General features: G+C 47.6%; 1 pseudogene; it reads right to left on the reverse strand.

Moving 5' to 3' along the window:
* Positions 1 to 4,566: 4,566 nt before the first annotated feature.
* LOC115083564 overlaps positions 4,567 to 22,961 on the reverse strand; it is a 79,266-nt pseudogene continuing 60,871 nt past the window's right edge.

Genomic DNA, 22,961 nt, shown 5'->3' on the forward strand with positions numbered 1-22,961 from the left:
TTCCTTTGCGCCAGAGAACTACAGATGGCTGCTCACACCCCCAGCGCCGATACCTCAAAGACCCTCTTGAGGTAAACCTCTAACTTTCTATCTTGAAAATCCTGCAACGCCGTGCCCCCTGTGACCGGGATAGTGGTATGCTTAGTGACCGCAGAGACCGCGGAATCCACCGCAGGGACCTTAAGCAGCTCCAGAAACTCCTCCGGTAGGGGATACAGTTTTTCCATTGCCCTGCTGACCTTTAGGGTGACCTCGGGGGCATCCCATTCCTTCGAAAGCAACTGAAGCGAAGTAGGGTGAGTAGGGAAAGCCTTGGCCAGCGGACGGAGCCCGGCCAAAAGAGGGTCCCCCCTCTTTGCCTTGGGGTCGGGTCCCGGTGGCTCTGAGGGAGGGTCAATATCTAGCTCCTGCAAGATGTATGGAATCAAATCATCCAACTCGTCCCGTTGAAAAATACGGAGCACCCGGGGGTCGTCCTCCTCCAGCTGGGCCGCTAACAAAGGATCCTCTCCGGTCGGATCAGGGACCGGTCCCCTCCCTGTGGAGAGGGATAGGCTCTGGGCGAAATGGGGAGATCCGGGGCGCACCTGTCGTCCCCCTGGGCTGTGTCTCACCTCCCCAGGTAGGCCCCACCCCCCAAGGGGGGGTCCGTCCTTGCCAGCTTGGGAGGAGAAGGCCCCTGGCTGAAATCTGGCGGCTGAGCCATCCGCTGAAGAAAAGCATTGTGCATCAAAAGCACAAACTTCCGGTGAAAAGCTGGAACCCCAAAGGAGGTCCCCCAGATGGCTCCCCCGAAGGAACTCGAGACGCAGGGTCGAGAATAGGGGCTAAAACAGGAGGCAGCGTCCGACTCGTCCTCAGAGGCTCCTGCCTCAGACATGTCCTGCCGCAAAATGGCCGCCGTTCCCGCGCTGAGCGGGAACAGGGCCTGTCGCTGTCCTCCCTCGCGGTCCTGCCTGCGATCTCCAGCGCTGCCCCACCCCCTGTCGCGAGCCACCTTCCCCACCGGGGAGGCAGCTCGTGCAAAGCCCCGCACACCTTGCAGACAGCCGCTCTTGGCATGACGGGTCCGGGGGGAGGGGCGCGAAATACTCGCTCTTCAGCGCCAAGGGAAAGCCGCAGCTAAAAGACCGCCCCAAGAGCCCCTCCGACCCGGGAGGCTGAAGAACCGCCGGCGAATGGGACCTTCCAGCAGCGGTAGCGGCCCCGGGGAATATTACGTCGTGGGGCGGACACGAATGGAGCGGGGAGAGGTTAGAACCTCTACCATGCATCCCCGGCGGTCTGGCGCGAAAAAGACAAGCCTGTGAAGAAATAAAAAACAAAACACTTACCCGACTCTAGAGAGGGGAGACAGTAAGGAAGAGCTCCGAACTACAACCAGCCCCCTTTCAAAATTTTACTTTTCTGTTTTTTTTTTTTGTCAGCTTGATCCCTTAGAAAATAAGCTAAGAGAAAGCAAAAACAGTAGCCTAGGTGCAACAAGAAAACTCCACCAAGCTATTGAAAACAAGGGGAACTGGAATTCCCCTGCTCCTTCTGCTGGAGTCAGAACACTACTGGGCTACGAGACCTGGGATATGGGCGTTTGTAGCTCCTCCCCCAGATGTTTGGTCGACTCCTCTGCTGAACGGGGGACATAACCCACCGTCTGGACTGATCCTGGTACGTACAGGGAATGGCCCGTTCTAAAGTCTACTCCCCGCTTGTGTCCAGTTTCTAATTTACCAATTCTTTGTAGTATACTTAAACGTTTTTCATTTGTTTTTTTCTGCAAATATGATACCCTTGCTATCAGTTTACCCCGAGCCACCGTTTTAAAGCATTCCCAAACTGTAGCTGCTGTTACATCTTCCCTAATATTTTCCTGTAAACATTGTGTCATTTCCTGTTCCAAAACGTCACAATATTCTTGATTGTTTAGAAGGCTTTCATTAAGTCTCCAATATCACTCCCCAGATTGAACCCCCAAGCCCTTTAGTGTGTTCCAGATGGCTGCATGGTCTGACCAAGTTATGGGCTCTATCCTCATATCCTGCACTTTATTCATCAGGGCTTTGTTAACTAAGAAACAGTCAATCCGGGAATAAGAGTGGTGCACCTTAGAATAAAATGCCATGCGTCAATTAAGTTCCATTCTTGCAGGAGGAATTTTAATCCCTTTCTGTGAGCTCTCGAATAATCACCAGGTCCCTTACTAGAATCTAGGAACGGATATCTAGTCAAATTAAAATCGCCTCCAATTAGGAGTTTGCCCTCACTCATTGCTTCATAGTATTGGATAGTTGTATCAAGAATGGCCCTTGCCCAGAATTTGGTGCATACACGTTAATCAATGTATATATGGCCGAGCCCAACATAAATTTAAGGATAAGGTATCTACCCTCGGTATCACGCACAACCGAGAGTACGTTCACAGTAACAGATTTAGCAAAAAGGATCGTTACCCCACCATATTTATTATCCTTAGTTGCCACTGAGAAATATTGATTGGGAAAATGGATGGAGATCATTAATATTTTATATTTTTTCCTCAAATGTGTTTCCTGGCATAACAGGATATCTACCCGATCCCAGATTGCATCTTGTAGTAGGCATTTTCTCTTTCGTTGGGTATTTAGACCTTTAACATTCCAAGAACATATTTTGAGTTCTCCCATATTAGCGGCAAATTACATAGAACGCGATTCTGTCACCCACTGTACAAAGCACAAGATACACCATACCCCATATATACATAATGACAATCCTTCCGTTATATAGACACTCGTAGCCTCCCCAATAACTGCCCTAGGATCCTGCTGTGGTGAGTTCCCACAAGGCTCCTCCCTGTGGGTGGAGTCAACTCTTGCCACAGTCTAAGGGCCCACTTTCTAGTTCAACACACACAGAACGTAACACTCCTAACCCTGCCCACAAAGCTGAATGGAGAAAGGGACCCTGTTACTGACGCACTTGTTCACTATGCTCTGTGTATGGAAGTTGCAGAGCAAAAAACACTCTGAACCACTTAATGAGTGATGACACTCACCCCACGCACTGAGCCTGATGTCACCTTTGCCACTAGAAAAAAAACAGGTCTATTGTGTAACGCCACTTGCCATCCCTAACATTCACTCAGGGTAACCCTGTGGTCACTTGGAAGATCCTGCCAAGCACTGCCCAGGCCAGCCTACAACCAGCATGGCAAATTTTCTTATGTTCTTATACTGGTACCTGCCACCTGAATTCCTGCTTGCCTCTTGGCAAATTGCCACCCACAAGCTATCCCCTGGTGGTTTCTAGGGACAACTGAGGCCCCTCACAACAAGGGTCACACAGTTCCTAGAAATACACCCACAGACCATCATTACAGATTATTGGGATCATTAGTTCAAGACAGGGAAGCTAACAAACCAATACGTTTATTAAGAAAAAGTAGGAACAGTGACCAGATAAAAGATTTAAACTGTAAACAGAAATAGGCAAAAAGGACGATACTGCAAAAGTTAACTGAACACTTTCAATACTTAGCTGGGGAGGTCAGGAAAAAGGCTGTCCACTCTCGTTTGTTTGGAACGGGTCCACAGAAGCTGAACAGGGCCTCAGCACAGAGATCTTCCTCTTCACTGCTAGCTGAGGCTGGAGAGTTCCAGAACCCTCAGGGTAAGTTTCTCTGTCTCCAGGGCCAATCAGGAAACACAGTATTAATAGTGAGCTTTCTGGCCAATGGCACTGCAGGGTGTGTTTTAGTGTTACATGTACTCAGGGGCTGCTGGGATGTGAATGCTGATCAAGCCACCTTCAGTCAAGGCAGCATCTAAAGCCTCTGCCTGAACTACAGTGCAGCAGTCAAACACTACCTGCAAGCCAGCACACAGGGAATGAGCTCTCTGGGGAAAAGTGTCACATGGCAAAAAAATAAACTACAAATCATGCAAAACCCCCATGTTGCCAAAATCGCTACTTAGCTGAATAACATATTCAGCTATGTAGCACTGCTCCGATCCACCCACTGCCCACCCATAACTTACTCAGCCATTGAACATAACTGGATATTCAGTAGCAGTAAGATAGATGGATAAGTCCTAATTATCCAGTTTTCTGACATCTGAATATCAACCTCCCTGATTCTTTTAGCTTATGTGATGGAAATGGAGAAGTTTTATTGTTCTTGCATCCAGCATTTTAATATCTTTATTAGGCCAGTCTTCTATTCCAAAACTATATGAAAGCATATTAACCTGAATTTGACTCCTGTGCAACTTTTCTGGTGGCTTGCAAAGTCTTCCTTTCTACTGAAGTTTTACCAGACACAGTACATTAACTTGATTTTCCTCCAGTATGAATTTTCTGATGCTGCATGAGTGATGTCTTCTGACTAAAGCTTTTACCACATTCAGTACATTTATTTTTTTTTAAACTTTCTTTATTAGGTTTTTCAAAGATTTACAAAGCACAACTCTCAAAGAAATAAAAGTACTGTTATACAACAATGAATGATATTGAACAAGCAAAACCTAGAATTTTAACCTCCCCCTTCAAAAAACTCCAGCCCTCCCTATTTCCCCCCCCCTCCCCCCTCTACCCACCCACTGTACACGGGATTAATAAGTATAAATGTCTTTATGCCAGTATTCCAAGATCCTTATGTCGTGTTCTCTGCGTAATAAACTTGTCCGCTGGTGAAGAAGGCTCATTGCATCGTCTGGCAGTTGTATGTCGTCTTTTCCAAAGCCCATGGATCTCGATAATTTCCAATGCGTGGAGTTAAATATTTTGTAAACGCTGCCAATATGAGCTTAGTCTGCACAGATCTCTTTGGTGACTCTGGCTTAATAATAGCGTGCTCCATACAGCAAAGGCGAATCATTTTCTGGAACCAATTGTCATAGTTAGGGGGGTAATTATCTGTCCAATTTGCAAGAATGACTTGTTTCCCCACCTTCAGTACATTTAAATGAATTTCCGCCAGTATGGATTCTCTGATGCAGCATGAGAGAGTGCTTCCAACGAAAGCTTTTACCACACTCAGTACATTTAAACGGTTTCTCTCCAGTATGCGTTCTCTGATGCAATGTAAGATATGTTTTGTCACTGAAGCCTTTCCCACATTCAGTACATTTAAATGGTTTTTCTCCAGTATGGATTCTCTGATGCTGCATGAGAGATCCCATCTGACAAAAGCTTTTACCACATTCACTACATTTAAATTGTTTTTCTCCAGTATGGATTATCTGATGCTGCATGAGATGTCTCTTCTGACTAAAGCTTTTACCACATTCAGTACAAGTAAATGGTTTTTCTCCTGTATGGATTCTCTGATGCAATGTAAGACATGCCTTGGATCTGAATCCTTTACCACATTCAGTACATTTAAATGGTTTCTCTCCAGTATGGATTCTCTGGTGCACTGTAAGAGCTTTTTGGTCTCTGAAGCCTTTACCACATTCAGTACATTTAAATGCTTTTTCTCTAGTATGGATTATCTGATGCTGCATGAAAGATGGCTTCCAATTAAAGCTTTTACCACATTCAGTACATTTAAATGGTTTCTCTCCACTATGGATTATCTGATGCTGCATGAGAGATCTCTTCTGACAAAAGCCTTTACCACATTCAGTACATTTAAATGGTTTTTCTCCAGTATGGATTATCTGATGCTGCATGAGATGTGTCTTCCGACTAAACCTTTTACCACATTCAGTACATTTAAATGGTTTTTCTCCAGTATGGATTCTCTGATGCAATGTAAGACATGCCTTGGATCTGAAGCCTTTACCACATTCAGTACATTTAAATGGTTTTTCTCCAGTATGGATTCTCTGATGCTGCATGAAAGATGGCTTCCAATTAAAGCCTTTACCACATTCAGTACATTTAAATGGTTTTTCTCCAGTATGGATTATCTGATGCTGCATGAGATGTGTCTTCCGACTAAACCTTTTACCACATTCAGTACATGTAAATGGTTTTTCTCCAGTATGGATTCTCTGATGCAATGTAAGACATGCCTTGGATCTGAAGCCTTTACCACATTCAGTACATTTAAATGGTTTCTCTCCAGTATGGATTCTCTGGTGTACTGTAAGAGCTTTTTGCTCGCTGAAGCTTTTACCACATTCAGTACATTTAAATGGTTTCTCTCCAGTATGGATTCTCTGGTGCACTGTAAGAGCTTGTTGGTCGCTGAAGCCTTTACCACATTCAGTACATTTAAATGGTTGCTCTCCAGTATGGATTCTCTGATGCCGCATGAAAGATAGCTTCCAATGAAAGCTTTTACCACATTCAGTACACTTAAATGGTTTCTCTCTTGTATGGACTCTTTTATGCAATTTGAGAGATATCTTCCGACTGAAGCTTTTACCACATTCAATACATTCAAAAGGTTTTTCTCCTGTATGAATTCTCTGATGCAATATGAGAGATATCTTCCGACTGAAGCTTTTACCACATTCAATACATTTAAATGTTTTTTCTCCGGTGTGGATTCGCTGGTGGGTAATGAGATTGCACTTTTGGCTGAAGCTTTTACCACACTCGGTGCATATAAATTGACTTTCTACTTTGGGGATTTTCTTCTGTTCAGAGTCAACTGCCTTACCACGGATGCTTTTTTCAGACTGAATGCAAGACAATGGTCTTTCACCAGTAAGTTTTTTTCTGCCTCTTAAAATGACTTCCCCCTCACATAAACTTTTATTGCATTCATTACTTGAAAATGCTCTCTCTCCTGGTTGGAATTTTCGTTGTCTTGTGAAGTTTCCTTTCTGATTGAAGTTTCTGTCACCATCAGTACTAATGAATAATTCTTCTCTCTGTATTGCTTGGTTTATTATTAGGTCTTGCATTTGAATGTTTTCTCCACTTTCAGAACATGAAAATGTTCTCTCTTCGATCTCCATTTTCTGATGATGTAATGAAGAGAACTCAGAACTGTAAGATTCGCCATCTTGAGGGCAATGAGAGGGTCTCTTACCTGTGTGCGTTCTTTGGTGTATTAATAAGGATTCCCTGCAAGAAAAGGTTTTCTTGCATTCGATACAAGTGAAAGTGCTCCCTTCAGTGTGGATTCTCTGGTGTAATTTCAGAGATAACTTCTGTTTGCATGGAAAAGGTCTTGCTCCTGGGTGATTTCTCTGGTGCAACACAAAATGACACTTTCTATTAAAGTTTTTCCCACAGGTGTCACAGTGAAAGGATTTCTTCCCTTCCTCCTCTTTCTGCTGGAAGTCAGAAGTTATTGATCACTGTTATTACTTTGGAAGGGATTCTCTCTTCTCAGATGTCTCTGGTGCTCAGGGATGTCTGTGAACTCCCTGTCACTTCTCTCACAAGCAGTGACTCCATCCGGTGAGTCTCCTGCAGAGTCTTGCTCCTTCTTCTCTGATTCCTGCTGTCTTTGGCTACTGTCTCCCCCCTCAGTCCTCTGGGCAAGATTCTCACAGAAATTTCCTGATTGTCTTGGTGTAAGTGCTAATACTATAGGGTGTTCTTCTCGAGTCTCCTCCCTCTTCTCTTTCTGTATGACCTCATTATCTGCTGGATATAAAAAGCTTTATGTGATGCCTATGAAAACTTATCTAAGCTGTCTTTATAGAAATATTCAGAGAAGTTAAGAAAAATCAATGAGTTCTCTCTACCATACTGCGTAGGATGCAGAAAGAAAAGCTGATGCAATATAGGAACTTTGGAGATCACACAGGTCCCTCCTTTAGGATTCCTATAGGTCTGGTTCCTCTGGGCTTATCTTTTTATTTATTTAATAACATTTATAATCTGCTTATAGTGGATCTGCCAAACTAAACATTATAATAACAACAAGTTAAAATAATAATCAAGGACCATTAACCTTCAGCGATCTAAAAACAAGGGTTAAAATTTTAAATTTAATCTACTGCTACAGCAGCAACTGAAGTAATTCACACAGCAGTAGAGTTGCATGATCCCAAGGAAAGCTTCTTATAACTAAACGGGCTGTGGATGTTTGGAGCGTCTGCAAGGCTCGCAGGCTAGAGTGAGGCAGACCAATCCCTAACTTGATGCAATCATCAACAGTAGAGGGCAAAATAGATTGTACATCCAGATTGCCTCTCCCAGCGGATTCAGAAACCCAGGAATAAATGGGTTACAGTGGGCTCTGGTAGAACAAGATCTGTAACTCAGACACCCAATTTCCCCAACTTTGCAGTATCCTGTATATCCACCCCACTACTCCCACACAGGAGTCAGACATCCAGAATTCAAAAACCCAGGAAGGTGAAATTACTACTCAGCTGATAATTTTCTTTCCACTAGGACAAGCAAGCCTGTCCACATAAGTGGGTTATGCACACCTACCAGCAGATGGAGACAGAAACCAACTGACTCGCTGATGTCACCCTCATATAGCCCTGTACTGACGTCAGTGTTCCAGTATTCTGCAAAAGCCAACTGTGGCAACTAATTAACACTAGAACTGTAAGTCCGGAGTTAAAAACACTTCCTCCCCCACTCATTCACTTCTTTTTTTTCTTCCAGCGAGCAAAGCACTGGGCTCAGACGAGAAGGAAATGCAGAAGCCGTAACAGACAAAGAAGGCAAACACTTACAAGGCCATTAGATGACCCGAAGATCTGCAGAGGCCTACGAATTCTACCTCAAATAATGTCCCTGAGAAAGGACAAATAGAAAAATCAGTACAGTCCTGTACAGGCAGCTCAGGGCAGGATTGTGGATTGGCCTGCCTCTCAGAGAGGAAAGGAAATTATCAGGTAAGTAGTAATTTCACCTTCCTCTGCATCCAGGCAGGCCAGTCCACACAAGAGGGATGTACCAAAACTACTTCCTCGTAAGGGAGGAGGCTGCTCACGTTCTCAACACCGCTCCGGCAAAAGACGCAACTTCTCGAACCCTCACCACCATACAATAATGCTTGGAGAAGGGATATAACCAAGACAACTTCACTGCTAGGCAAATCTCCAACAAAGAAAGAAACTATAACTCTGTCCAAGGTACCAGTTCCTAAATGTAATCCACTTTGAAGTGCTGAAAAAAGTGCAAAAAGTGGAATATAAATCTAAATAAATAAATACCGTTAGCACTGTCGAACGAGCCCTAATTAGCCTGGGTAATGGCTTATCCACATCCACCTAAGCCGCTGTGATCACATCTTTAATCCAAACTGCCACTGTGGGACGAGAAGCTGTTTCTCATGAAGTACGAAGAGACGATCTGTTCTCCGCAAGGTCTCAGTAACCCTAAGTTAATGCAATAGATGTCTCCGCACATCCAAGGGATGCCACATCCACCGCTCCAACCAACGAGGGCAACAATATGGACAGAGTGAAAGAAAAAAAGTCAGGTACCACCTTGGACATGAAGGAAGGTACAGTCCTAACCTGTACTCTGTCCAGTGTAAGCATCAGAAGCAGGAAGCTACCAAAGAAGAAGAAATGTGGGGCCTGCCAAAAAGGTCAACACCAAGGTCAGGTCCTAAAGCATACAAATGTCCACAGTGGCAGTTGAACAGGCTTAACACCCTTAGAAAATCTAGACCCTTCTGGGTGCGATGAAAAAAGGTCTCCCTTGAACTTGACCCCTATACCAAGCCAAAGCTGCAACTTCTAACTTCAGCGTACTTAGCACCAGCCCGTTAGTCAAACCTTCCTGCTGAAATACCAAAATCAAAGAAATCACCGCTGTGGTGGTAACACACTGCCGGTCCAGAGAACCATTCCCAAAGAACCTCCAGAGACGCACATTCACCAAGGACACTAAACCTACTCCTCTGGCCGAGGTACGGACCAATTCACAGCCCGCATCTGCTAAAAAGAGGGCAGAGAGATCCATAACCGTTCTGGAATTCACTCCAGAATCATCAACTTCCTGAGAGAGGAGCAGACAAGATCGTGCCACTAGGGCGCAACAGGAAGCAATCTGTAGTCAACACCACTGCTTCAAAGGCCTGCTTAAGGATAGCCTCAAGGCCCCTATCATGCTCAACCTTCAAGGCCACTCCTCCCTCCACAGAGATAATCATCTGATTAGAGATGGCACAGACAAACGCATCCATGTTGGGAAAATAAACGCTCTCTCCCGCTGGATCCAGGAGATACAGGCATTCCAATGTACGACACCCTTTAAAATTTGCCTCTGCGGCGCCCCATTCAAGATCAATCATAGAAGCATAGAAATGATGGCAGAAAAGGACCAAATGATCCATCCAGACTGCCCATCAAGCTTATGGTAGCACCAGCCGCGCCATACAGGTTTCCCCCATAAAAGGGATCATCAGGAGGTGGCAACTGCCGTGGCATACAAGTTACCCCACACTTAGTTTCCCAAACTGCTAAACTCAGGGCCCTCGTTGTTCAATTCTTTGTTATCCCTTGCGTTGAAGCAGAGAGCAATGCTGGAGTTACATCACAAGTATAAGGCTTATCAGTTAAGGGTAGTAACAGCCACATCAGCAAGTTACCCCCAGGCTTGGTTTCCCAGCCCGTAAAAGTCAGTCGTGTGCTTGTTGGTTGCTGTCCCCTTTTCCTCTTGCTGTTAAAGCAGAGAGCAATAATGAGTTGCATCAACGGTATGAAGGCTTGTTGGTTAAGGGTAGTAACCACCACACCAGCAAGTTACCCCTGAATGGCATACATAACAAGGAAAAAACAAGAGGCTTTATGCAAGGAAGAAAAAATAGGATTCTTCTTCGGTTCAGACATGGAATCCGCACCAAGAACACTCGGCATCTTTAATGTCTGGGAAATCAGGGCCGGCAGTTCATCTCTATGTAAAAAAGGCAACATGGTTCAATACGGTTCCAGGGTCTGCCTCATCATCAGTGCCATCCAGGTTCCTGTCGGGAACACCCGCAGCAAACTGAGGCAAGCTCCGGCACTTAAACATAGAACTGGAAGAGGGAGGGTGAGGGTCCGACCTGACAGGATTGGGCGAAGCTGAGGACTGCGCCTGAAGAAAGGATTGCAAACCCTGAAAAAAAACTCCAATAGTACGAGCCACAAACACAAACTGTGCGCACCACCAAACGGAAAACCTTGTGCGTGCAAATGTTGCTTCCAGAACTGGGCGCACAGCACATGTGCAGAGCCAGATGCACTAGAAGCACCAACGTTGCACTAGAGAGCAGTAAAGCAGGAACAAAAGCGGGCAAAAATGCAGCCGCGGCCTTCCATGCGGCGTGCAAGAAACAAGCCTTGCTGCGGGGCCTAGCCCACCGGTGCCACCCAACCTGCCAAGTTCTGCTAACACCACCGGGAGCGGGAACAAACGCCGAACGGCGCACCAAGCACGGAGACCGGAGGAAGTCCTGCAGCCCCCTCTGTCATCACTACATTTTTTATTATTTGTATTTTTTTAAACTCACCTGAGCTCAGCCCTCACCGGTGAGTACAAACACCACCGCTTTCGGCCTCCTGCACCCGCTGCCTTTAAGCTTTAATTGTTTAGCCTCTGCCTTACTGTTCCTTCTTCCAAAGGGTTTCAGTTCCCTAATTATCTTTATTTTTAGATCAGACTGCTTGCTGTGGCTAAACCTTCGGGGAAGGTTTCTCTCCTGGATCCCTTTTCTGTAATATAAGTCTCAGGAATCTCACAAGAAGACGTTTTCTTTTTAGAATTTTACAGATAATTCATCTTTTATTAGTATTGAATCACAACAGCAAGCATAAGTTTCATTCTATGTAAATAGGTTATAAGTATTCCAGTATAACTGTAAGAATAGTCGTCTTCCTGGGGAGAAGGGTACAACGCAATGTACCTGCTGAGAGAGTACAGGCCTTCTCCCAGTGTCCAGGGCTCCAACCACCCCTTATATACAGGTTTTTCTCTCTCTCTGACCTCAAGCCCTCTGCATGCAGTCAGCAGTCATCCTTCTGACCACCAGCTCACACATTTTCCTTCGTTCTACAAATAGCTTAACTTCTCCCATCTGTTTCCCCTTTGGTGCTCTCAGGCACGGTTCCCACAGATAAAACAAATCTTTGGGGGTCACGGTGAATCACGGTGAATCACGCTCTCTGCCAGATCCCAGGTTTCCCTGTGCTGCTACAAAGGAACAAGAACAGTACAAGTTTCCACAGTTTTGCAGCCCTTATGCCTCAAAAGGTCATAGGTCATTGCAAAACTGTTACAAGGGTCAGGTCTTGTCTCTACATTTCCCTCTTGAGGAATTCCAGAATTAGGGATTCCTCACTATTAGGGAAAAATGAAAGAGCAATGGGTGCACGGGTAGGCAGGGCTCTTCAGCAGTGATTATAGATTATTCAGAGGGGATCTGGGAAATCCTCACCACCACTTTTCTTCTCCTGGTGCTTCTGGTTTATCTCCCTTGCTACCTGCTCCATTGATGGCGCCGTGGCTGCAGTGATTGCCCCTGTGCTGTGAGTGTCCTTGCCCCTCCTTTGCTGCCTATAGCCCCTCTTCCTGCTTTGGGTGATGTTCAGATGCGACGTAATGATTCCCGGAGCCCCAGTAATCTTATAATATATTGAGACAATAAAATAGGTTTCCCAATCTTACTTGTGTCTGTAGAAATTCTCTCGCTTTTACTGGTTGAGGAAAAGGGATCTCAGGTATCAGCACAGGGAGGAGATCTCAGGGATGGGAGGGAGAGGGAAAGAGTATGAGAAGGCCAGGGATGGGGTGAGAATAAGGAGAGAGAATTAAGGACAGGAGATTAGAAAGTTTGAAAAAGAGGGGGAGGTTTGGAAATCTAGGATGGGGGAAGAGGAGGAAGGAGAAGAGGGGAGGATCTGGGATCGGGGAGCAGGGGAGAGGTAGGAAGGAGAGAAGAGGAGGTTCCACTACCTGCAGACAGAATCTGAGATCCAGGGAGGGAGATCCAAATTGCTATTGCTGTAGTGGGGAGTGGGAGAGTGGCCCAGAAAGGAGAAGGAGATACTCCATGCAGCAGGAGACGGAGGGCTCTGGGGATACACCGGGCTGCTTCATTCTCACAGCATCACTGATAAGCTACCAATTTCTTATCAGGGGGTTCAGCCCAGCTCTGTCTGCCTCAATCCCGCCCTTCCTGTTCCCTACACAAGAGAGGAGGGAAATCTAGGGCTGTGTGCACATTTACTGTGAGGCGCTGACCCAATGATGTTTAGTAAAACATCCTCTGTGTAAACTAGAAATGCAGATAATGCAATCCTTACCTAGACCCAGGGAGCTCAGGGTCTCATAATTCTCCTTCATCACCTCCCTGTAAAGCTCCTTCTGCCCTTCATCTAAATACTCCCACTCCTCCTGGGAGAAAGAGACAGCGATGTCCTCAAACGTCACCGGCACCTGAAACACAAACCAGAAACACTCAGGGACACGAGGAGGGGCTCAGCGGCTTTAACCTCTTAACATTTTATCATGGAAGAGAGGACACCAGGACCCCTCATCCCCAGGAACTGCCAGACTTGTCACCTTGGAGTCAGTTTCCTTTCTGGACCTCGGGGTTTACAAGTCTAATCCCAGGACAGAGAATATCAAACGTCTCTGCCTGGATAAATCAGTGAATAATAAAACCCAGGATCTAACAGAGCATTACCCAGAACCTCAGGAACATCTGATTCTGTCACATCAGGAGGGCTCGCTGTGCTCTCATCCTCCTGACTGCTAAGTCCCTAACCTTGGGGCATCTTTGATGCCATTTCCTCCTTCTGCACATCCAAAACACTGCTAAAGTGAGTCCGTTCCTCCTCTATAACTCTGCTTAAATCTCTCCCTTCCTCCTCGAGCCTGCCACCAAAACCCTCCTCCCCTGTCTTATCTTCTCCTGCTTAGACTTCTGTAACTCGCTCTTTGCTGGCCTCCCGCTGAATCGTTTTTCTCCCCTGCAATCTCTTCCACATTCAGCTGCATGACTTCTCTTCCTTTAACCTCGCTGTGATCTTCTCAGCTCGCTACATTGGCTCTCTGTCCACTTCCACCTACAGCTCAAGCTTCTCTCCCTCCCCTCACTCTGCAGCTCCTCATTTCTTTCTTTTCTCTCCCTTCCTCGTGATCGCCGTTCATCAGGCAAGTTGCCCTTATCTGTGTCTTTCTCCACCACTTCTCAATTCTGTGCTTTCCACCCTGCTTTGCCGAGTGCCTGGAAGAGACTTCCTGAGCCCATGTGTATTGCTCCCTCTCTGGCCATATTCAAATGCAGTTTAAAAACTCGCCTTCCTGGGGGCGGATCCAAGATGGCCGCAAAGATAGACTCGCTCGGCCTTGGATCCCTTGGGCGTGTTTACTTTGAGAGTCTCTTTTCTTGCTGCATTTTACCTGCGATGGGGAGAAAATGCAAACCAAGGTCTGAACCTTACCCTGCGGTTCCTCCGACGTTGCCTTTCTCCAGCCCGATGGACGCCCATGTGGTGCGCAGCGACACGAGGTCAGGGCTTCAGCCGCTGGAGAGTGGGGGAGGGGAATTTGAGCTGCCCTCTCTCCCTGGCTCAATATCGCCACTCAGCCCCACCGGGGGAACGCCGCCGGATGACCCTGCCCCGATGAGAGGGGCCCCGGAAGCGAGGGAAAACGCCGCCAGACCACGGGCCCTGTAGGGAGCCCAGAATTATCCCGTGGTCAAACCGGCGTGGGAAGAGCGGCGCTGCTGGAGGAGCTGCTGGTGCTGCCGGAGAATCTCCCGTGCTGAGAATACCTACCGGGGTAAGAGCTGCAGGTTTCCCCCTTGAGACTCGATGGGAAAGCAGAGTGGAGATGAGAATTTCGGCCGCTGTCGTTCTATTGAGGAATTTCTTTGGTTAAAACATTTTTTCCTTAGGTTGGGGAAGTTTCGCTCCCCCTTATACGAGGACTTTATATTAGAGAAAGGAACAAGGAACTGACTGGAGAATTACTTGTGAGAAAATGTATCCTATTCTCTGTATTTCTGTATCAAGATGAATCTTGGAAATTTTGAAAATGTATAAATAAAACAATGTAAAAAAAAAACCTCGCCTTCTTGATGCTGCTTTTAAATTCTAAGTTCTCTCTGAGACGCTTCTTCAATATTCTGGTTTGTTGTGCATGTTTGCCTTTATTAGACTGTAAGCTCCCTGGAGCAGGGACCGTCTCCTGTGTGTGTCTATACAGTGCTGGGTATACCTAGTAGTGCTTTAAACATGATAAATAGTAGCAGTAGTGCTAAATCCTAACATAGAGTTAGACATTTCAATGTCCGACTGCACATCGCTTTAAGATGTTTCTTTCAAATTAGGAGACGATCAAAATACAATCAATCAATCAAGTAAAGAGCAGGGCAGGAGGAGTTTGGGGTCCTGGCCAGTAACCTGGCTCCCATTTCCAGTTACTTCCATGGCTCACATGCCGGTTGATTAAGTGACGTATCCCATTTCAATAGAGCTTACAATTTAATCAAAACAAAGAACCAGGGCAAAAAACACTTGGGGAATTTATTTTATTAACAAAATAGTTAAAATTAATGAGGCTGTAGAGGAGGAAGTGACATCATCAGGCTTGATGGCTGCCTGAGCCACGAGCTCCGCAGCTAATTTTCTACAAAAATCAAAAACGGGAGTGAGAAAGAAATTTAATATTGCCGAAATGCACACGAACCCGGTCTGAACACTTGGGCGATGGCTGCAAAACGAAAAACGGTAGATTTTCAATGGTTTTCATACCGGAAGATGGGAGACCGAGGGGACGAGACTGCCGGCCAGGACACCGGCGGAGAACCCTCAGCGGACGCCTTTAATATAACCTCGGAGGAGGCGTCTGCAAGAGCAGAATTTCGAGACTGGTTCTGCAGCCTCCGCCAGGACCTAAAAACCTGCAAGACCAAAACACAAGAAATGCTGGGCGAGTTCCACGAAGAATTAGCTGCACTGGGGCAAAGGGTGGATGACAGACACTCGAATGGATGCACAAGCAGAAACCAGCAAACGGCTTCACGAGGCCTATTCTGAACTACAGGAAGAAAATCTGAGTGTGCGTGCCAAGTTGGCTGATCTGGAAAATAGGGCCAGAAGAGGAAACGTATGTTTCAGAGGATTTCATGAATCGAAGGAGAACGCTGACTGTACAGATACCAGCCGCAGGTTCTGTGCATTCTTGCAAAAAGCTTCCCCAGAACATGAGGGGGGCCCAGCAGGCAACCAGGAAAGAAGAGGCCCAGTGGTCCTGCCACAGAAAAGAGGTTCAGCGGGGCTGAAGAAAAAAAAACCCATAAGAGAGGAGGAGGAGGCCTGGAGCGAGAGGCTGAGAGGGAGCAAGTGTGAGAGCAGGTGCGTGTGAGAGAGAGAAGGAGCGAGTGTGAGAGCAGGTGCGTGTGAGAGAGAGAAGGAGCATGTGAGAGCAGGTACGTGTGAGAGAGAGAGAGAAGGAGCGAGTATGAGAGCAGGTGCGTGTGAGAGAGAGAAGGAGCGAGTGTGAGAGCAGGTGTGTGTGAGAGAGAGAGAAGGATCGAGTGTGAGAGAGGAGCAACTGTGAGAGCAGGTGCGTGTGAGAGAGAGAGAAGGAGCGCGTGTGAGAGCAGGTGCATGTGAGAGAGAGAAGGAGCGCGTGTGAGAGCAGGTGCATGTGAGAGAGAGAAGGAGCGCGTGTGAGAGCAGGTGCGTGTGAGAGAGAGAAGGAGCGAGTATGAGAAAGAGGAGCGAGTGTGAGAGCAGGTGCGTGTGAGAGAGAGGAGCGAGTATGAGAAAGAGGAGCGAGTGTGAGAGCAGGTGCGTGTGAGAGAGAGAGAGAAGGAGCGAGTGTGAGAGCAGGTGCATGTGAGAGAGAGAGAGAGAGAAGGAGCGAGTGTGAGAGCAGGTGCGTGTGCGTGAGAGAGAGAGAGAGAAAGAAGGAGCGAGTGTGAGAGCAGGTGCGTGTGAGAGAGAGAGAGAGAGAAGGAGCGAGTGTGAGAGCAGGTGCGTGTGAGAGAGAGAGAGAGAGAGAAGGAGCAAGTGTGAAACCCCCTTCCCTTGTCCCAACGGGATTGTCATCGGTTTGGCGCGCCGAGCGAGAGACCAAAGGAAAGACTTACCGGAGCCCTTCCACGTCTCTGAATCAGAGGGTTACCCCCTACTCCGTGGGGTAGACTGGCAGCCTCCGCCAGCTGCCGACAGCCTGCCTACCGTCCAGGCCTCCCGGGGCGGCACAGACGCTGTTGACCGCTATCTTGTCGTTGGAAGTCCTTAGGCGTGTGCACAGGCAGTCTTAAAGCCGTCATGGCAGGAACCTTGGGGGCATCCCCTCCGGATGACATCAGTCCTCCAGCTGGCCCTGCCTACCGACGACTTGGCAAAGAGAACCATTCTTGCTAAATCCACCTCGCTTCAGAGGACCTGCATTCCAGTTCCTGCTTCCAGACATAGACGTCTCGGGGTACCCGCTCCTCGGAGGGCCTTTCGCTTGGGACGTCTGCCTGCCCCATTCCCCGGAGCTTCCCTGGAACCTTAAGCCACGGTTCCGTGAGTACCCCGCTCCGCAGACTACTTCCTGTGCTACCGAGGATTCCTCTGGTGTACCCCGCATCGCGGACCACTACCATCCCTACTGAGGACCTCACCGGTGTTCCCTGCTCAGCGGATCACTATCATCTCTACTGAGGATCTTCACCGTAAGTACCCCGCTCCGCGGGCCTTACCACCTCTATTAAAGGGTCTCATCAGCGCGTCCTGCCCTGCGGACCACTACCGACTCAGCTGAGGACCTTCTTCAGGTGTACCCGCTCCGCGGGCCACTATCATCTATACTGAAGACATCATCAGTGTACCTCACTCTGCGGATCCATCATGTACACTACGGAGGTATCCACTCGGGGTATTCTCCTATCCATGGACCCTGTGTCTCTGAGACCTTCTCTCTGACACCCCCCGCTCTGCAGGTTGTGTCACCCTTTCTCTTTAATACAGACTCTAGCCTGATACTGTGTCTGACGTCACTGTGATGGGGAGGCTCACAGGGCTCTCCCTGTGGGCGGTACCATCTCTCACCTCGGCCCAGGGCCCACACACGAACTAATCCTAACACAGAGGAGTTCTTCTCTACTTACCCGGGCTCAGCGCTTACCGACTGAGTGCAGAGACGGTCTCTGGCTGAGGGGGGAGAGGGCTTAGGCCTTCACCGCCGCACTCAGCTTCCTGCACCCGCTGCCTTTCAGCTGCTTCAGCAGCAAAGTCCACGCTAGGAACCAGCTACCGGACCGGGCTCGATCTTTCTTCAATTGGTACGGGGATAGCACCTCCACATCTGCTAGGAGACGGAGATATTCTGGATGGCTGAGGTCACTGCAGGGATGTATCTAGGGTGACGTCAGCTTTGAAACCTGACTCTGTCTCCCATCTGCTGGCAGGGGAGCATCACCCATTGGTCCTGAGTCCATCTGGCTACATGCTAGGAAATTTATGTTTTTTAAATTGACTTTGTTGTTCATTTTAGTTTATTATCCATAGATGTTTTTATTTTTTTATGTTGTAATATTTATATTGAATTAAATGTTTTGTTTTTATGATCATTTATAATTGATTTTATTTATATTTATACTGTGAACTGTTATGACTTATCAGAATAACATTATATACAATAATATAAACAAAATAAATAAATAAAAGCGGGGGAGGGAGAGGTATAGACGTGATCTGGCTGAGAATTGAAGACTAAAAATGAACAAGGTTTAGAAAATTACTTTTGGGGTTCAACTTCTTCTTCCTTGAAATTTGTGGATCAGCAACAAGAGACAGAAGATCTTTATACATTTAGTTTTCATTAGAAAAGAAATTTGGTTAATTGGAAGAAGAGATTCCTTAGATATTTGCAGAGCCTCCCCCCTAAATAATGATTAATCGTCTCCCCTGGTGAAACATCCCCTCTTGGGAAAGCTTTATTTCTAAAATATTTTTCTTTTGGCAACATTTTCCATATTCTTTATTTTTCTTCTAACAAACTTTATCCTGAATGAACCCAGGAGAATTAATGAGTACATTTCCCACCTTGTTCTCCAGCGCCTGCAGCCGCTTAGCACGAGCAGAGATTTTCTTCTCCCGGGTCACTGAGGAGATTTCCTCTTCAGTCCTTTCCAACTCGCTGCTCATTGTTGCCTCCGGCCACTCCACAACCAAAGTCCTGGGCTGCAGTGGATCCAGAGCCAGCCCTGCCCCCTCCTCTGATCCCGGGGGCTCTGCCAGAGGCTGCACCGAGGAGGGATCTGGCTCCACTGAAGTCCCAGAACCCATAAAGCCATCCATCGGCTCGACAGGAACATCCATAAGAGACGGGCAAGATTTAGACTTTCCCTTTCTATTCGATGTAGTCAGCAGAGACCGGTCAGGCTGAGGACGCGAGAAAGAGAGAATTTGGAGAGTTAATTCCCTCCTGTACCGGGCACTTTGTGAGTTAACAGAAAACCCTCTCAGCACCTTTGTATCAAACCCATCCCATTTAAACAGCGCTAACTCCCAAAACTCACATAGCAAAATTCCTATCTCTGAAATAACAAAACCGGAAAGGAGGTAACATGCCCTAAAGCAGAAATATAATGAACTTTTTGTAATGGAGAAATTACTTACCTGATAATTTTGTTTTCCTTAGTGTAGACAGATGAACTCAGGACCAATGGGTATTGTGCTATCCTGATAGCTGATGGGAGACGGAGTCAGATTTCAAAGCTGACGTCAGCCTACATGAACCCGTGCAGCGTGCTTAGCTCTTCAGCATTCTCCTCGAAAAGCCTCGAAGAGGGTGGATATATGTTGCTTAATACTTGATTAACTTTGAACAGGTTCGACTGATTATATATATAAAAACGTTTTGGCACTGGAGTCCGCCGGTGCGCTGAAACAATAAACGCCGACACCAAGCTAACTGCGGGTGTCTTAACAGAAAGGTAGGCTGAAGCTTACCCGTACAGCCTCGAGATTGATATCCGAGGTTCTCTATTTCTGGAGCAGCCGTGGGCGGGGTACTGAGTCCATCTGTCTATACTAAGGTAAACAAAATTATCAGGTAAATAATTTCTCCATTTCCTAGCGTGTAGCCAGATGGACTCAGGACCAGTGGGATGTACAAAAGGTACTCCCCTACAGGGTGGAAGGCTGCCCGTGGCCCACTTAGTGCTACCCTTGCGAAGGCTGTATCCTCCCTGGCCTGGACATCCAGGTGGTAGAACCTGGAGAAGGTGTGTAGGGAAGACCATGTTGCTGCCAGACAGATCTCGGCTGGTGAAAGCAACCTGGTCTCAGCCCAGGAGACTGCCTGGGGCCTTGTAGAATGCGCCTTGATCTGTAGAGGTAATGGTCTTCCTGCCTCTATGTAAGCAGCATTAATGACTTCTTTGATCCAGCGGGCTATGGTCGCCCTTGTTTCTTCCTGCTGTGGAGAACGAGCAGGTGATCGGCTTTGCGCAAGGATTCCGATCTCTTGAGGTATTGGACTAGGATTCTGTCAACATTCAGGTGGCAAAGGAGGCATGAGTCTTCCGAATCTATGTGCTCATCTGGTGATGGTAAGGATATGGTCTGGTTCATATGGAAATGGGAAACCATTTTCGGAAGGAAGGATGACACCGTACGCAGCTGTATGGTGCCCGGGGTGAACCTGAGGAACGGTTGTCGACAGGATAATGCTTGAAGTTTGGAGATGCGCTGAGCTGAGCATATTGCGATCAAGAATGCAGTCTTTAAGCTCAAGAGGCGTAGAGAGAGGCCACTTGTTGGTCTGAAGGACTCCCCTGCTAGGAAGTCTAGTACTAGGTTGAGGTTCCATAGAGGCACCGGCCACTTTAGAGGTGGCCGAAGTTGTTTAACTCCTTTCAGGATGCGAAACACATCAGGATGAGTTGAGAGTCCGATGCCGTCCACTTCGGCACTAAAACAGGCCCGTGCTGCGACTTGAACCTTGAGGGAGTTGAGAGACAACCCCTTCTGCATGCCGTCCTGTAGGAATTCTAGGATCCTGTGAATCTTGGCTGTCCTCGGAAGGAGGGCGCGGTTTTCACACCACGTTTCGAATACTCTCCAGATCCGTATGTCAGAGATGTGGGGAACCTGCGTGCTTGGAGCAGGTTGTCAATGACTGGTTTTGAGTAGCCGCGCTTCTTTAGGTTAGTCCTCTCAAGGGCCATACCGTAAGAGAGAATCGAACTGGGTCTTCGTGGGAAATCGGTCCCTGCTGAAGGTGGTCCCTGTATGGCGGTAGACGCAAAGGATTCCCTGCCAATAGTCTTCGCATATCCACCCTTCCATGGTCTTCTTGGCCAATCTGGGGGGATTAGTAGGACTAGTCCCCTGTGGTGCTCTATCTTGTGAATGACCCTGCCCAGTAGTGGCCAGGGTGGGAAGGGATACAAGAGGTCTTCCTCTGGCCAGCTCTGGAAGAGAGCGTCGATTCCTTGAGTCTGTGGTTCTCGCCTGCGGCTGAAGAATTTGGGGACCTGGGCATTGTGACAAGTTGCTAGGAGGTCTATGGCTGGGGGACCCCATTGATTCACTATCATCTGGAAGGCTGTGTTCGCCAGCGACTATTCCCCCGGGTCTAGGCTCTCTCTGCTGAGGTAATCCGCTGAGATGTTGTCTTTTCCCGCGATGTGGGAGGCAGAGATCCCTTGTAAGTTTGTTTCTGCCCACTTCATGAGAGGGTCTATTTCCAGAGACACCTGCTGGCTCCTGGTTCCTCCCTGGCAGATGTTGTAGGCCACGGTTGTGGCATTGTCCTACATGACTCTGACAGATTCGCCTCGGAGTCTGTGGCTTAATCGCAGGCAGGCTAATCTGACCGCTCGAGCTTCCAGGCGGTTTATGTTCCATTCCGCCTCTTCTTTATTCCATTGCCCCATGGCTGTTAGTTCCTGACAGTGGGCTCCCCACCATCGCAGACTCGCGTCCGTGGTGAGCAAGATCCACTTCGGTGCAGAAAGGTTTACTCCTCTGCTTAGGTGTTCTTATTGTAGCCACCATTAAAGATGATGCCGAACCACTGTCGGTAGCTGGAGGCGAATTGAGTAGTTCGGGGACACTGGATTCCACCGTGACAGTAGGGAGTGTTCTAGTGGTTGCATATAAGCCCTTGCCCATGGAACAACTTCCAGAGTTGAGGTCATGAGGCCGAGGACTTGAAGGTAGTCCCATACCTTGGGGCGAATCGAGTTCAACAGGTTTCGCAATTGACCCATCAGTTTCCTTCTCCTTGGAGGGGGGAAGGTAGACCTTGTCCAGCTTGGTATCGAACCGGACTCCCAGGTATTCTAGTGGCTGCGATGGCTGTAGGCAGCTCTTGGCTGTGTTCACGACCCACCATAGCTCTTGTAGTAAGTTCTTGACTCTGGTGGTCGCATGGCAACTCTCCTCCGGAGACTTTGCTCTGCTCAGCCAATCATCCAAGTAAGGATGTATCAGAACTCCTTCTTTCCTCAGTGGAGATGCTACTACCACCATAATTTTGGTGAAGGTTACGGGAGCGGTGGCTAGTCCGAAGGGTAGCATTCGAAATTGGTAATGATTACCCAGTATCACGAAGCGCAGGAAGCACTGGTGGTCCTGATCGACCGGGATGTGAAGGTAGGCTTCAGATAGGTCAAGGGAGACTAAGAATTCTCCCTGTTGCACAGCCATTATGACGGAGCATAGGGTTTCCATGCCGAAGTGTGGTACCTTCAGGTAACGGTTGACGGCCTTGAAGTCCAGGATGGGTCGGAATATTCCTTCTTTCATGGGAACAATAAAATAGATGGAATAGTGACCAGTATTTTGTTGAGACATAGGCACCGGAGTTTTTTAGGCTGAGTAGTCTTGCTAGCGTGGTTTCCACTGCCAGACTCTTGGCGTGGGAGTGGCACGGTGATCTCAAATTTGTCTGGAGGGATGCTTTGGAATTCCAGGGCGTACCCCTCTCGAATGATAGTTAGGATCCACTTGTCCAATGTTACTTCGACTCATCTTTGGTAGAAGAGGGTAAGTCTACCCCTATGTCTTCTTCCTGTGAATGGGTCTGCATCTTCTCATTGTGGGGCGTGGCCGGAGCCTGTCCGAGCTTGCTCCTTTCTTAATGTGTTTGTTCCGAAAGGACTGAAA

This window comes from Rhinatrema bivittatum, chromosome 2, assembly GCF_901001135.1.
Source record: "Rhinatrema bivittatum chromosome 2, aRhiBiv1.1, whole genome shotgun sequence".
In the NCBI taxonomy this organism is placed as follows: domain Eukaryota; kingdom Metazoa; phylum Chordata; class Amphibia; order Gymnophiona; family Rhinatrematidae; genus Rhinatrema; species Rhinatrema bivittatum.